This window comes from Melospiza melodia, chromosome 4 (assembly GCF_035770615.1).
Source record: "Melospiza melodia melodia isolate bMelMel2 chromosome 4, bMelMel2.pri, whole genome shotgun sequence".
Taxonomy (NCBI): domain Eukaryota; kingdom Metazoa; phylum Chordata; class Aves; order Passeriformes; family Passerellidae; genus Melospiza; species Melospiza melodia.
The window spans coordinates 98,149,474-98,164,114 of record NC_086197.1 but is presented as its reverse complement, the minus strand read 5'-3'; the positions used below and the strand labels follow the sequence as shown (position 1 = coordinate 98,164,114).

Below are 14,641 nucleotides of genomic sequence, written 5' to 3'. Positions count from 1 at the left end.
CTGTAATAATTTGTATTTGACTGTGGACAGCTGGAAAGCAGACACAAGTGCAGATAATTTAAATGGTAAAGGAAATGGGGAATCTGTCTCTAATTAAGGGCTCTGGTATGAAGTGGGCTTATGAACTGCTAATTTAACTAACCAGCCTTAGTTCAGTGCTGTCACAAATGAAGGGTGCAGTAAAAGGTACAGGCAGCTCCCAAGTGAGGTAGATCTGGTGCTGCACTTGCCCCAGCTCTGAGGAGGAGCCAGGGCAGCTCCCAACACCACACTCATCATTCCAAACAGAGCCTGCAGTTTGGGGGGCACTCTGCCCCCCATGGCACAAGGGATTTCACTGAATTCTGCTGGGGAAGCACAAACTGAGCTGGGGCAGCTGAGAGACAGAGAGCAACTGCAGAAGTGTCCTTGTCACGTGGGGAGAATCAGTGCAGCTCCCTTGGCCTCCCTACAGTGATATGGCCGTAGTGCAGCAGCTGAGCATGTTATCCATTATCTGCAGCTCCAGCTGTGCCTGCATGGCTAATCCTGACAGATCTGAGGCAAGGCTTACATGGCACAAAGCATGCTGCTTAATATCATATCATTTATCAGGAAGAGACTCCTGGATAATTTCTGCCTCAGCTCAGAGCTAAGTGAATATGGCAGAGCAAATAAACAAGATCAGAGTTATTAGGAGGGCTACTAAGTGATCCAAGCCCACTGAGTGATCCATGTGCACATCAAAAAGTCATTGGAATTATTTAATTGTTGAAATGACCCATGTTGTGCAATTTGAAAGCAGTTTGTTCTGAGACTGAACACTCCATATTCAAGCTGTTTTCATTCAAACTCCACAGCTGCTGCAAGATGGGAGACAGTTTGTGAACTCCTGCCTTTATAAACACTTTACTTAAATTCAGCCACTTATACCTTTATTCAGCCACTCATACTGTATTCAGCCACTTATTTAATCATACCTTTATTCAGCCACTCTTTCCCCCATCTCCTTAATTTACCCTAAAATTCATGGCAAATTTACAGCAAAAATTTTAAAAAGAAATCTTGTAATTTCTTGTGAGCAAGGGAAAAATCTAGGTTGGAACCAGCTTTTCTCACCGAGTGGAAGGACATGCACAGAAAACCAGTGCACCTGGCTCTGTCAGTGAGCCACCCTTCTGAAAGCTGTCCCTCCATCCTGTCCTTCTTCCTGAGGCTGCTGCTGCCAGAGCCCCAGGGCTGCATTTACTGATCACAGCCTGTGCATGCAGCCCCCTGTGTCACTGCATGGCTCACAGCCCCTGGCACACTGCACTGCAGGCAAAGACACGGTGCCCCCAAAGGCCCAGGCCCGGCGCCCCCAAAGGCCCGGGCCCGGCAGCCCCCAAAGGCCCGGGCCCGGCAGCCCCCAAAGGCCCGGGCCCGGGCAGCCCCCAAAGGCACGGGCCCGGGCAGCCCCCAAAGGCACGGGCCCGGGCAGCCCCCAAAGGCACGGGCCCGGGCAGCCCCCAAAGGCACGGGCCCGGGCAGCCCCCAAAGGCACGGGCCCGGGCAGCCCCCAAAGGCCCGGGCAGCCCCCAAAGGCCCGGGCAGCCCCCAAAGGCACGGGCAGCCCCCAAAGGCACGGGCAGCCCCCAAAGGCACGGGCAGCCCCCAAAGGCACGGGCAGCCCCCAAAGGCACGGGCAGCCCCCAAAGGCACGGGCAGCCCCCAAAGGCACGGGCCCGGCAGCCCTCAAAGGACAAGGCCCAGCGCCCCTAAAGGCCCGGGCCGCCCCCAAAGGCCCGGGCAGCCCCCAAAGGCCCGGCAGCCCCCAAAGGCCAAGGTAGCCCCCAAAGGCCAAGGCAGCCCCCAAAGGCCAAGGCAGCCCCCAAAGGCCAAGGCAGCCCCCAAAGGCCAAGGCAGCCCCCAAAGGCCAAGGCAGCCCCCAAAGGCCAAGGCAGCCCCCAAAGGCCCAGGCAGCCCCCAAAGGCCCAGGCAGCCCCCAAAGGCCCGGGCCTGGCAGCCCCCAAAGGCCCGGGCCTGGCAGCCCCCAAAGGCCCGGGCCTGGCAGCCCCCAAAGGCCCGGGCCTGGCAGCCCCCAAAGGCCCGGGCCTGGCAGCCCCCAAAGGCCCGGGCCTGGCAGCCCCCAAAGGCCCGGGCCTGGCAGCCCCCAAAGGCCCGGGCCTGGCAGCCCCCAAAGGCCCGGGCCTGGCAGCCCCCAAAGGCCCGGGCCTGGCAGCCCCCAAAGGCCCGGGCCTGGCAGCCCCCAAAGGCCCGGGCCCGGCAGCCCCCAAAGGCCCGGGCACCCCACCCCTGAGCCACTGCCAGCCGTCCCTGCCAAGGGCTGCAGGAGGCTGTCCATGCTCTGAGCACAGGGGGAGCAGGTGCCTCCTAAGGGCACACATCAGCCCCACACGTTATCCTGGCCAGCTGTCCTGCAGCACTCACAGGATTTGGCTGCCCTCCACACAGATCTGGTGCTGCGTCTTCAGTAAGGAAAGGGGAAAACACAATGCAAGAAAGAGCAGAAGCAGATCTGGGGTGTAAATCTTTCTTCCCTGCCACGAGCCCCATCCCCTGCCCCCAAGCTCTTCCTGCACCTGGTCTGTGCCTGCCAGTGCACCCCACTGGTTCCAGCAGCAGCAATTTCCACTCTCTTGGGCTGGAAGCTCACCTGGCTGCTCAGACATTGCTGAGGGACCAACTATCCCCCACTCCTGCACTGAAAGTGAGACTGGACAGAAGGATGCCAAAGGGGGGATTCAGCCCCCATGCACACCCCCAGTCAGACAATGTTACTTTACACTGAAAGCCAGAATAAATGGCTGAATAAAGCATAAACCAGAAAATGGGAGAAGGATTACCTAATATTCCAGCTCAGCTTAGGAACTCACCCTGTTTACAAGGGCAAAACCAGTCTCACTCTAGTTCTAAGCAGAAGATGTAATTTGACTTCTAACCAAGGCCATTGGGAACTCCAAGCCCACTCTAAGAACCAATCCCTTCTTTGCCAGTAGCATTACAGCCAATTTCTTAAACAAGTGATTTAAAGCAAAATATCTTCACTGCCATCTGAACATGAGCACACAACATAAATCTTGCTTCCCAGTTTCTGCTCTTGACCACTGGAATGCTGCTGCCACTATGAACACTGACTGTCCTTCAGGGAATGAGAAGCCTTTATGAATACTGCAAGATAAATAAAATTTATACGGCAAATTCTGGTTCAGGGCTTCAGCTCTCATACCTCTGTTATCTAAACATTGCCAGCAGAGCCTCAGTAGAGCCACCTGAAGACAGCAAAACACAATTTGGAACCTGTCAAACATGAATTCCCTTTGTGTGAAAAAGGAATCAGTCCCTTAAAAGGCAGTTCACTCCACAGGACAAAATCTTCCTTTGCAACAGCTAAGCATACACAGGGAAAAAAAACCCACTGATATCTCACACCCACTTTATTCCAAGTAAATAATTTTAAATAATTAATCACCATCACTATTAATTTACTTGTTTTTTTCCTTGGTATCCCAGGGCTGTTGCTAATGGTGGTTATTTAAGGCCTCACATCACAGAAACCTATTTTCATGCGAGGTTGCGAAGGGCAGAATGAGAGGAATGGCAAACAGCACTGTGGAACTTAGCTGACCCAGCAACATCCAGGAACACTGACAAACATAAAAGGAGGATGGTGGAGGTGCTTCTGTGCTGTGGCTCCTCAGTGATTGCAGCAAACTAACAGAAAGAGACAGATCCCTGATGGATCCTGGCTCCTAGGAAGGCAGCGTGCTCAGGGTCCTGCCACCCCATGCCAGGGGAAAACATCTTGGACAGTAAGTTTGTCACTCGATGTGCACTCCTGCACCCGAGGAAGAAGCATCAGAGACGAGAGCCAGACACTGCAATACCCTGACAGTGTGTGAACAGCAATTAGCAACTCTGTGGACAGAAACAGATTTTCTGGCAGGTCTCATTAATCTCTTTATGCAGATTTAATACTCGTGAAAGAAACTGTGTGAGTGGCCAAGAACGTGAAGTCTCCTTCACGTGAGGTAACTCAGCCAACACCTCTGATCAAAGACTGGGCAAAAATCCAGGGATACACTGCTCTGGGCTTCTCTGGCTCACTGCTGGACTGTGACAGCTCCCTCGTGTTTCTGTCATCCTGTCTGAAAAGGAGGGACAGGAGTATTTCATCCACCTTCCTAAATGCATCTCTGCACCAGCCTGCAAACAGCAGCTTGACTTACAACTTACAAAGAATGCACCTTCTAAAGTGGGAGATCAGATCTTTGAAATCACACCCCACAAACAAACCTTTTGCTGCCTGCTCTCCACTACAAAACCAGCACCAGAAGCCCTTCCCAAAGGCCAACTCAAAGCTTGCCCCTTGCTGTCACACACGCCTTCATCCCCCAAGCTCCACAGCTTTTCTGCAGGTTCCTTCCTGCCTGACACAGAAGGGGAGATTCAGCCATCATTCCCTGGGGGGGCTGGCTGGGACAGGACAGGAGTGGACAGCTGGGAAGGAGCTGCATTTCTGAGGTGCCTCTGGTTTGCTCAGCAGCACCCAGCCCCTCTGTGCCAAGAGCAACACCTGGATTCAGAGCTGTTCCACCTCCAAGCACCCGCTGGTCCATGCCTGCATCCCACGGGGATGACCTGGGAACAGAACACAGCTGGGGCCCCTGGACAGCCATCTGCTCAAGCTGCAGCTGGGCACCCAGAGCACACTGAGCTCACCTGGCCCTTGCAGGGCTGCTGGGAAGAGCCTGAGCAGAGGATCAGCTGCCCCTCTGCTGGAATGAGCCCTCAGAGCCCAATGAGCTCTGCTGTGCTTCACACCCATGAGGGCACTCAGATCTGTACCTGCAGCCTGTTCACATTCTGATCAGCACAGAAACTCCACCTCGGACTCAGATTGACAAGGCTTTTCCCTGGCTATTCATCCTCCCTAACTTGCACAAATAAAGGAGCACTGATGCCAGGTCTGTCTGCACTGTATTTAACTGGCAGCCTCTGATATCCCAGTGAGTTTGTGTCTTGTGTTACAAAGCCCAGGTCTCACAAAATTGATCACTGCGACTGCTATAAAAGAACGGTGTGTTTGGCTGCAGGGCTTTTTAAAATTTTCTTTTGTAAGTCAGTTGCTTTCTTAAAAAATGAAGCTTAACTCTTACTGTTTGCTTCCCATTGCTACTGCTCAGCAAGCCCACTGCCAGGATACAAATCTGGCTGCTTCTTGGGTTGCCTTCTTGCCCAAACACTGGTCTGGCATAACCATAATGGAAGGTAGGACAGATTGGTCAGAAATATCTGAAAAGCAACTCTCTACCATATTAAGAGCAGGTTTAATTAGCCTAATGGATCTAAGAAACACAGCCTTTTACCTCATAGAGTGTAAGTACATCTCTCAGTTACTGAGCTGACCTTTATTAAAAGATAACTGAGTCACGTTTCATCATTTTATCCAATTACTCCATTTTGTCTTTTATTCTTTTGGAAAGTCTTTCCTGTTGTCATTGGGAGTGAATAGAGAAGTGCTGTGAGTGTGTCTACAGACCACATTTCAAGTTTTTTCTAAGAACTGCTGCAGCAATCCAGGGGCTGCCAGGACTGGGTGGCCTTGCTTGAGCAGAGGCTCATCTCCAGGGGTCCCTCACAATTATGCCATTCCATGATTTTGTGAATCCCTCTCAAACTTAGCTTTACACAAAGATTTCAACCCAAACCTGCCAAGGTGGCAGCTGCTTTCATTGTGTATCTGCAGCACTGCCAAGACTTGGGTAAGTCATCTCAGCAATCAAGTCTCCAGAGAGTAAGATGAATTTTACAAGTTATGTGCTTAGATGTGGGGATTTAAAAGTCTGCCTACAGTGTTTAGCCAGTCTCTGCCTGGAATGGGGTTAGAAAAGGTGGCATTAGGTGAGTCCCTCTTGGCTGGATAGTAAATACAACCATCTGGTGTAAGCCTGCATTACTGATTTACAGTACTTCATTACTGGATAGTACAGGAGAGCAGGGACTGAAGCTGATGAGAGATCAGAATGAGGAAGGAAATCCTGACTGAAGTTTTAATGAGCCACGATCTTTTAAACCACAGGATGAACTTTTGCCATGGAAACAGTGACAGGCTCAGCTCTCTGTTCTACACTGTGCCTCATATCAGTGTTGCTCAGTGCCAAGCTGCTGTATGGAACGGGCAGGGCACTGAAAAACTCAGCTCAGAGTATTCCGAGTACGAATTCAGCACTGTTGCTAATTAGAAATGCTGCTCTGGGCATAAACCCAGGCAGAAACACTCTCTTGTTTGTAAGGAAGGCCTGTCAATAGTAGCAGAAGTAATAATTACCACACAAGAATCAACACCCTCCCACAACAGAAGAGAATAAATTAATTAGAAGTGTAATAACACATGCTTTTTAGAGAATCATGGAATGGTTTGGGTTGGAAGGGACCTTGAGGGTTATCTGTTTCCAGCCCCACTGCAATGGGCAGGGATCCTTCCACTAGACCAGGCTGGCATTTTGCACGTTGTTTGCCATCCTTGTAGAAAAGGCAAAAAAAGGTAGGACAGTCACAGTGGAACATTCTAGTCTGAAAAATGAATTTATTTTTCCTTCTAAATACAAGGTATTCATACCCCCTTAGACAAGCCAGTTATAGGGGCTGGCACAAACTGAGTTAAAAACAATAGTAAGATTTCCTGTACTAAAGTCTCCTAAAGTAGCTAAGATTTCTTATTTTAAGACACTTGAGAAGTCTCTTGTGTATTGCTTCAAAACTGATGTGATATAGACCCTTAATTTTAGTGTGCAATTTGACTTAAAGAGTCAGAACGTTTATGGTCTGGTTTTAGCACCCATCCTTCCTCAGTGAGAAGTGCTCAAGTGATCCAAATGCAGAGACAGCTGCCAAAATCAGCAGTGCCAAATCTTACAACTCTATCTCCACACTCACCCAGGGAAGAGTGTTAAAATTACTCTACTGGAGATATTTTCTAGTCCCACTTTACAGCTCCATCTTTTATTAGCAGTTAATAACACACTTCAACGTTACAAGCTGTCTACACACTCTGATCTAGCTTTGTACTCTAATTTTTCAAATTTAAACTCATGGAAACCTGAGCTTATTTTATGATTTTTCCTCAGATATTCAGGCTTTAATTAATGCAAGCAAATCCACTGAAAACTTTCAGTCCCACAGGGGTGACAAAACTGACAGGAGAGTAAAGCTCAAATCAACACACCATCCCTTGAAATGTCCTGTGATGGAATTCATGAAAAGTCTTTGTGATTTTTCTTAGTCAGAAAACAGAACCAGAAATTGAAATAAGAGTCTTCCTTGTTTACAAATAATCCCAACAGCCTCCAAAATCCCTCCTGAGCCCCAGGGAAACCAGGAGAGCAACAGCCTGCAATCACATCTCACTGCCTTGGCTGCTCGGAGACCACCTTCAGAAATTCAACTAACTCGGAAGAGAAAAGCAAAGATTTTGGGTGAAAGACCTCCAAAACTTGTCTTTTTCTCCATGTTGTGCCATTTTGAAATGCTGGCTCCCATAAATATTCCACCCATTCTGCTTTTACACAGCTACCTAATTGCTCATTCTGCCAGCCTGCATGCAAGTGAAACAGACATCCAGACAATAAAATGAGAGCATTTCCTCCAGAGACCTCTCAATGAGCAGTAATAAGCCTGTGGGTAGAGCTGCTCAGCACTTGCTTCTCCCACTCGCCTGCCTCTAAGAGTAAAAGCACATTCTAGAATGGTCACAACTAAGCTGTTTACAAGGACTCTGATGGAACATAAATCAATCAGGATCAGCAACTCACAACTTTCTGAGACAGACCTGGAAATCTGGCTCTCAAATCTTGCACACATTTGCTTTGAAAATAGGTTTTAATCCCTGACAATACCTCTCCCTCAGTGATGGTGCCATTTATCTTCTTTGTGACCTCCTGGGAAGGGCCTTCAGAGCATGGAGACATTTCTTCCATGTTTAGCCATTTCCACTCTCTTTCAGTGGACTAAACTAAGAGCAATTTATTTATTTTGCCCTTGATTTCCCCCACCCCCTGACAGAATCATAGAATCCTTAAGGTTTGGAAAAACCTCTCACATAATCAAATCCAGCCATCAACCACCACCATTTTCACCATTAAACCACATCCTCAAGTGCCATATCCACACATTTTTTGACACTTTCAGGAGTCATGGTGACTCCCCATGGCTATCTGTTCCCATGTTTTAAACCCCTTTCAGTGAAAAAAATACTTTGCCCTTTTTTTGCCATCTCCTAAGAACATTTGGAAAAAAGTCCCAGAAATTCTTCCTTATTGGTTCTGATATTGCTCTGGCTATTTATTTATAAACTCCTGAAAAAACATTTGTCAAGATCCATCTACCTCCTGGTTTACCTAAAAATCCCTGCAGTTTGTGAAGCACTGCAGTGATTTACACTGCAGAGTCTATTCCCCCAAAGGATTCCACGTGAGGGTTTCTCTCTCCATTCATCCTTTCCTTCAGCATCTATTCCAAGTGCTGCTTAAAATTAATTCAGCCTTCTCAGGTGCTGATCTCATTCTCAGCCATCCCCAGCTGTTTAATGAGAAAACAGACCCTAATTAATCCCTCTGACATTATGCTTTACCCTAAAGCTTTTGGCCTGCTATCCATAAGGATTTTACACTCCTGTGCCCATCTCCTGAATTTGCATGTTTTCTTGGAAGTTTATGGGATCACATGGCTGCAGATGCTGCAAACTATGGGAATTATTTAGAAACAGGAACAAAAGAAAAAGTGGGAATGTCACAACCTGGCAGATTGCAGAGAAGTAGCCATCTTCTGTGTTCTCATTATCTGTACTCATTCAGATTGCAGGATTCCTTGTATCTCCATTTAAAAGAAAATATATATGTACACATTTGCTTTCCTGTCAGTATCTGAAAATACCCAAGAGATGCAATAATGCTAAAAAAATCTAGGTTAACAATAAAGACTGTAAAGAAAGACTGGTTACCCAAACATGGATTAGGCACTTAAAAATCTTTGGAGAAGTCACTCTGAACAATCCTGGGTTTCCCACATGAGACACTAAAGTATTCCAATGGCTTTGAAGATACTAGTCACATACTTAAATATAAGACACTTGATTAACCACTCCACACATTGGTAGTAAGATTTAGAAGCTCTCATATCAAGTCCTACTGCAGGAATACAAGGATGAAAAACCCCTCACGTTAATTAAAAGCATGATTTGCTCAGGGACATATATAGCATTCCCATTTCACAGCCCTAATAATGGAAAATCAGACAGCTGGCTGTCTGTGTTTGGTAGTGCTGGCAGACTCTTGGATACAGTGGTCTGAAGAAGACACCAGGAGCTGGGAGAGGGGGGAGGAATGAAAAGGAACAGTCTTCCTGCCACAGCTTGCCAAGAAAATAAAAATGTGCGAGACAATGTGTTAATGAATATCCCCACAGATGAGCAAGCACTGGTGATTTTGGTAAGGCAAAGATTTTGCAATTAAAATGTCATTCATAATGGAGATAACGACGATTATCATCAAATTCCCAGACAGGAAACTTCCAAATGCATGTGTAAAGCAATGCCTCCCATTCCTCTCCAATCCTACAATAAATACACAGTAGAATTGAAATTTGAGGCTACTTCAATCACAAATCCAAATTGATTCTTTTAATCCTGGTATTGTCTATCTCTATGACAACTACTAATAAAACATTTCTTTTCAAGAAAAAGCATCAAACCATGATTTCATGAGATCTCATTTAGAATTTCCCATTTCATCTCCACATCAATTTGCCCTTTAAATTACAGTAAGATGGAGACATCTGTAGGTTCTCCCTAACACCTGGCACTTGCTTTTGCTATGAGGTACCATCCTTAAGTGTATCCCAGAAAACTCTCCTGTTCTCCTCCATCTTTCCTCCCCCAGACTGGGTAACTCTCCCTAACCCAAAACGTCACCCCACTGCAGCAGCACCTGGCCCTTCCCTTTGGAGCCAAAGGTGCATTTTGAGACACCTCTAGAGCCACCAGCCCTCTCCTTAGGCTGAGGGTTCCTGGATCTCCTTCCTGCTCATTGCTATTATCTAATGGGTAAGAGAATAAAGGCCCCTGATTTAAATGGGGTCAAAGCATGGCTGTAACAGCAACAAACTGTTCCAGTCACAGCAGGACTTATTTGCAACTCCAGGTATTTCTGCTCATCAGCTAAGAAACTCAAAAGCAAACCAGAAATTCTGGAATTTTTCTTTCCTGGCTCTGCCTTTGGCCTGGTGATAGCACTGGGCCAGTCCCCTCCATCCCCAGAGTTTAGCTTCCTTTTCTGTTCAAACAAGGACAGAAATAGATGTTCCACACAAAGAGAAAATAAGACAAAATTTATAAATGTAAAGGTTTTTAAGGAAACGCTGTATTAGAGGAGGGCAAAAACTGATTACCACCAAATGGGGCTTCAAGCATCCTCCACATACAGGAGAGTTATCACAGTCCTAACTCCTAAGAAGTACTTCCCAGAAATGTTACCCCCTTGCTGTTGGCACAGATGTTCAGAGACTCTTGCAGATGATTTTGGACTTCTCATCAATGAAATCATCTGAGATATATTTAAATACCAAGAATGAAAAAAGGAACTCCATATGAAGTGTTTAATATCTGGTGACTAATTGACTTTGCAGGGAAAGATCTTCCCATCACTTGACTTGCAGAGAAAGGACAAAATAAGCACAAAGGGTTTTCCATCAGGAACATATTTTATGGGTGGTTTCTACCTTTCTTTTTCTGATCTTTTGCAATTACCACAATATAATGTAACTACATAGGAATAGAATATGTCATTTTTACACAGACACACACTGAAGAGGAATTCTCATGAAACATTTTCATGAGTTTAAGCAACAGGCATAATACTGTACATTTGTTTGATCAAAGATGAAGGAAGCTTTTATCAAAGTAAATTATTGCTTCAATTCCAGTTTTCTTTATTCCTAATAGTCTAAGTCAGTTGGATCCAGAGATGTCTTCAGGACTGAATCTAGGAAAGATTATTAGCTGCCTCTAAAATGTAGGGGACACTGGAAAGCAAATTTAAGCCCACTCAAAATCCATGGGAACCTAATAAACAGCAGTGATATTTAACTGGCATTTCCAAGCTGAGAGGCAGAATCATTACATTTGTTAGTCTTTAATCTCATTCCCTCATCATGGTTTAGTGCAAGACACTGGATGCAGCAAAAACTTGTCAAATATCACAGAGATCAAAAAGGTGAATTAATTTACTGAAAGGAAAACATTCCCATTCAGTGGTGGAAGTTCAAACTTCCACATGGGCCATGGACACACAGCTCATGGATAAAATACTCCCCAAAATCACCAGCTGGTCTAAAACTCCCTGAATGCTGGGGAACATCTATTTGGAGTATTATATCCATGTTACTGATGATATAAGTGTGCATAGGTTAAACAGATAAGCAGACGTGGCACTAGAAAGGAACACTGCTGTAAACAGCATCTGGCTGCAGATTTAATTAGGAGTGCAAACAAATTATTACTGCATGACATTTGCAAGAGTTGTTGAAGATAAGAAATTCATAAAATTGGCTTCTCCTAAACAGCCCAGATCCAGTGACTTTAGAAACAGATAATAATCCACGTCCACAAACTCTTTGTGTTTCTGAGTTACAATTCTTATGCCATTGATCAAAAATCAGCGCTGCCTCTTAAGCATTTTATGTTCACTGACTCGTCCCTCTCCACGGCTGTAGACAAGGGTTCAGAATATGGAAACAACCTCTCTAAGTGACACAACCTTGCTCATTTTCCCCAGAGTCTTAAGAATGGCTGTATGCACATCTTTCCTAGGAGGGACTTGGAGCCGCTGGACTTGGAAAGAAAATAAAACCCAGGACAAATAGAAAATCATCCTCTGAAGCCAAGCTGAGTAGGATGGTAGGGGAATGAACTGGAAACATCAAAAATGTGGGACTGCAGTCCTGCAGCAACACTCAGGGCTAGAGGGTGGCAAAGGTCACCTTGGCCCCAGGAGCACCTTTATGCAACATTTCCATCCCAACTGCAACCCTAACACAGTCTTTGACAGAAAAGTTATGCTGTGAATGCAAAGTGGGAAAAGGCATTTCACACAGGAGTGAAGGACTGTGAGTTCCACTATTAACTGAAGAGAGACATCTGCAAAAAGTTTCAGACAAAAAAAGAAACTGGGACAGTCAACACACATCCTCTTACACTGGAAAATTTCTACCACAGTGCATCTGTTGTCAGTTCTTCTGTATGACACTAATTGAAGTTAGGGGAGGACATTGCCAAAACCCAAATGAGTAGGACATTCAAACCCAAATGAGAACAGAGCAAAATATTTCACAAGTGAAAACTGTACTACCTTTCAGAAGGATGGTGGAGCCACAACCAGCACCCAGGGAGGCTTCAGGCAGCTCTGAACTGTCCCTCAGCCCAGGCTTTTGTGCCCTGCTGCTGCTGCAGTGCCCCTCTGTGCCCCTGGGCACTCCATGGCTCGTTCCCTTCAATGCTGCTCACCTGTGGGCACAGCTGGGGCCAGTTGGGGCTGATTGGGCACACCTGGGGCCAGTTGGGGATGATTGGGCACAGCCCACCCCAATCACCCCAAACTCTGTGCCTACACCACCTGCAGACTCTCAATTCCTGTTGAAAACAGACAAGGAACTTGATCTCTACGTTTTGCAAAAAGCAATATTTAGAAGTTATTTTTAAAGTCAGGGTACTCCTAAATTAAAATTGTGACTCTTCCATCCTAAGGTGCTAAATTGATAGGGCAATGGTGCTATCTCTGCAATAACTGCTGCCAACAATTATTTTTTAAAGGCACTAATTCTGGTTTTGGAACCACACAGAAAATTGCTTCCACATCCCTGGTATGAAAACTTTGCCCTACTCAACATGCATCACCATAAATTATCTAGTAAGGGTAAATCTTTTAGAAACCATGAATGGTGTTGCAGGACCAAGTCACTAAACCTGCCATAAGACACTTGAGAGATAACTGAGATGTCAAGCCTCATCAATATCAACATACTTCAAGTAAGGACAAGAGGAGAGGGGAAGAATGGCAATGAATAATCCCATTATGTGATGCTAGATAACACTCAGCTTAGAAACAGATACATCAGTCACAAATATGAATGTCTTTGAATTTCATCAAAAGTATAAGTAACCTTAATTCCTAAAAAAGCTTTTCTCCACAGGAGTGATGACGGAGTTGTAGTCTTTTTTTTCCATTTTAACTTTCAAGATACAACCTTTATTTCCTCACTCTAACTAATACACAGGAGATAAAATAATTACTTTGGGCAGCACACAGGAAACATGAGTCAATTATTTTAAAAAAATTAAAATGTTTCTTCCTGACCAGGCAGAGGAAGCAAAGCCTCAAAGGAGGCTTCTGCCAATTTTCAGTGCTATGAATTTGTTCCCTGTGTTATTCTCAGTTACTGGTTGTGTATCTCCCCTAATCAATACATGCACATACATTCCACAATACTCTCCCATCTTGCACGACAGTAACTGTCCACTCACTTTGAAAGCTGACATTAATCACTATCTTGTTTCCCTTTGCTCTTTTTTTCCCATTTCCCACCCCCTCCACTCCTCCTTGAGCTATCCACCCCTCACAAAGCAGCATCTCACTTCCTCCGTCTGCTTCTTCAACCCTCTCCTCATTCCATCCTCCCCTCTTGCTGGAACACTCCATGGTCTCTCCAGTGTGGCCCCGCAGTCTCCTCCAAGCATCACCAACACTCTTTCCCTTTTCTGTTCAAAAATAGTGACTACAGTCAGCTTCCTACTCCAGACCTTGACAGAGGGGAGCGTGTCACACAAACATGCCTGAGTTAAATAATCCTGTCTTGCAAACTGCAAAACCCTCTGAAAGGCTGTGTTTCACACTGCTCCTCTTCATTTCACCCCAAATGCCATGGCCAAACTGATCTTTACTTGATGAGATGTTCTGGCCATGTCATTCCACTTCTTAAATCCCTTAGCCATCCACATACCACAGCATTTTCAGATCACTGCCCTGGGAAACTCCCTGGTTCTGCCTGGCACCTGGTGCCATCCCCTGCCAGCTCTGCTTGCTTTGCTTTCATCTCATCCCACAAACATTTCTGTGCCTTCCCCTGCTCAAGCACTCTCTGCCTGCAATCAGCTCTTGAAGCTCATTGTTATTTATTATTACTCCATCTCCCTCTTGCTTGTCCTCTCTGTTCTACTCTGTCAAAGACTGTCTTGTCTTCCACACACTCAACTACAGAACCCTTCAATGCCCGAAAGAGAGGAAAAATATTACATTTAAATGCCATCAAACATCCATTTCCAAGCCAGTGCCTCTCTTTCTAAAACACCTGGCTTTCTACCATGCATTTAATTTCCCTGCTTTGCTTCCTTTCACAGTCCTTCACCTGCCAGTACTCACATTATACATTTCTTTGTGCTTAATCATTTCCTGCTCATCCCCTTGGCTCATATTTTCTCTCTTGTGTTTTTCAGTGAACGTGGCAGGTTACTACCAGATCTTGTTCTGCCTGAGAACAACCTACCTCATTCCAGAGGATAAGCAAAGAACATGGCAATTAAAATTCAGGAAGACAAAATCAGAGAGATAGC

At 45.9% G+C, this 14,641-nt stretch overlaps 1 protein-coding gene across 1 annotated transcript in view; it reads right to left on the bottom strand.

Annotated features, from left to right (window-relative positions):
* ST8SIA1 (ST8 alpha-N-acetyl-neuraminide alpha-2,8-sialyltransferase 1) overlaps positions 1-14,641 on the bottom strand; it is a 110,694-nt gene that overhangs the window by 37,041 nt on the left and 59,012 nt on the right. The window lies entirely within an intron of this gene.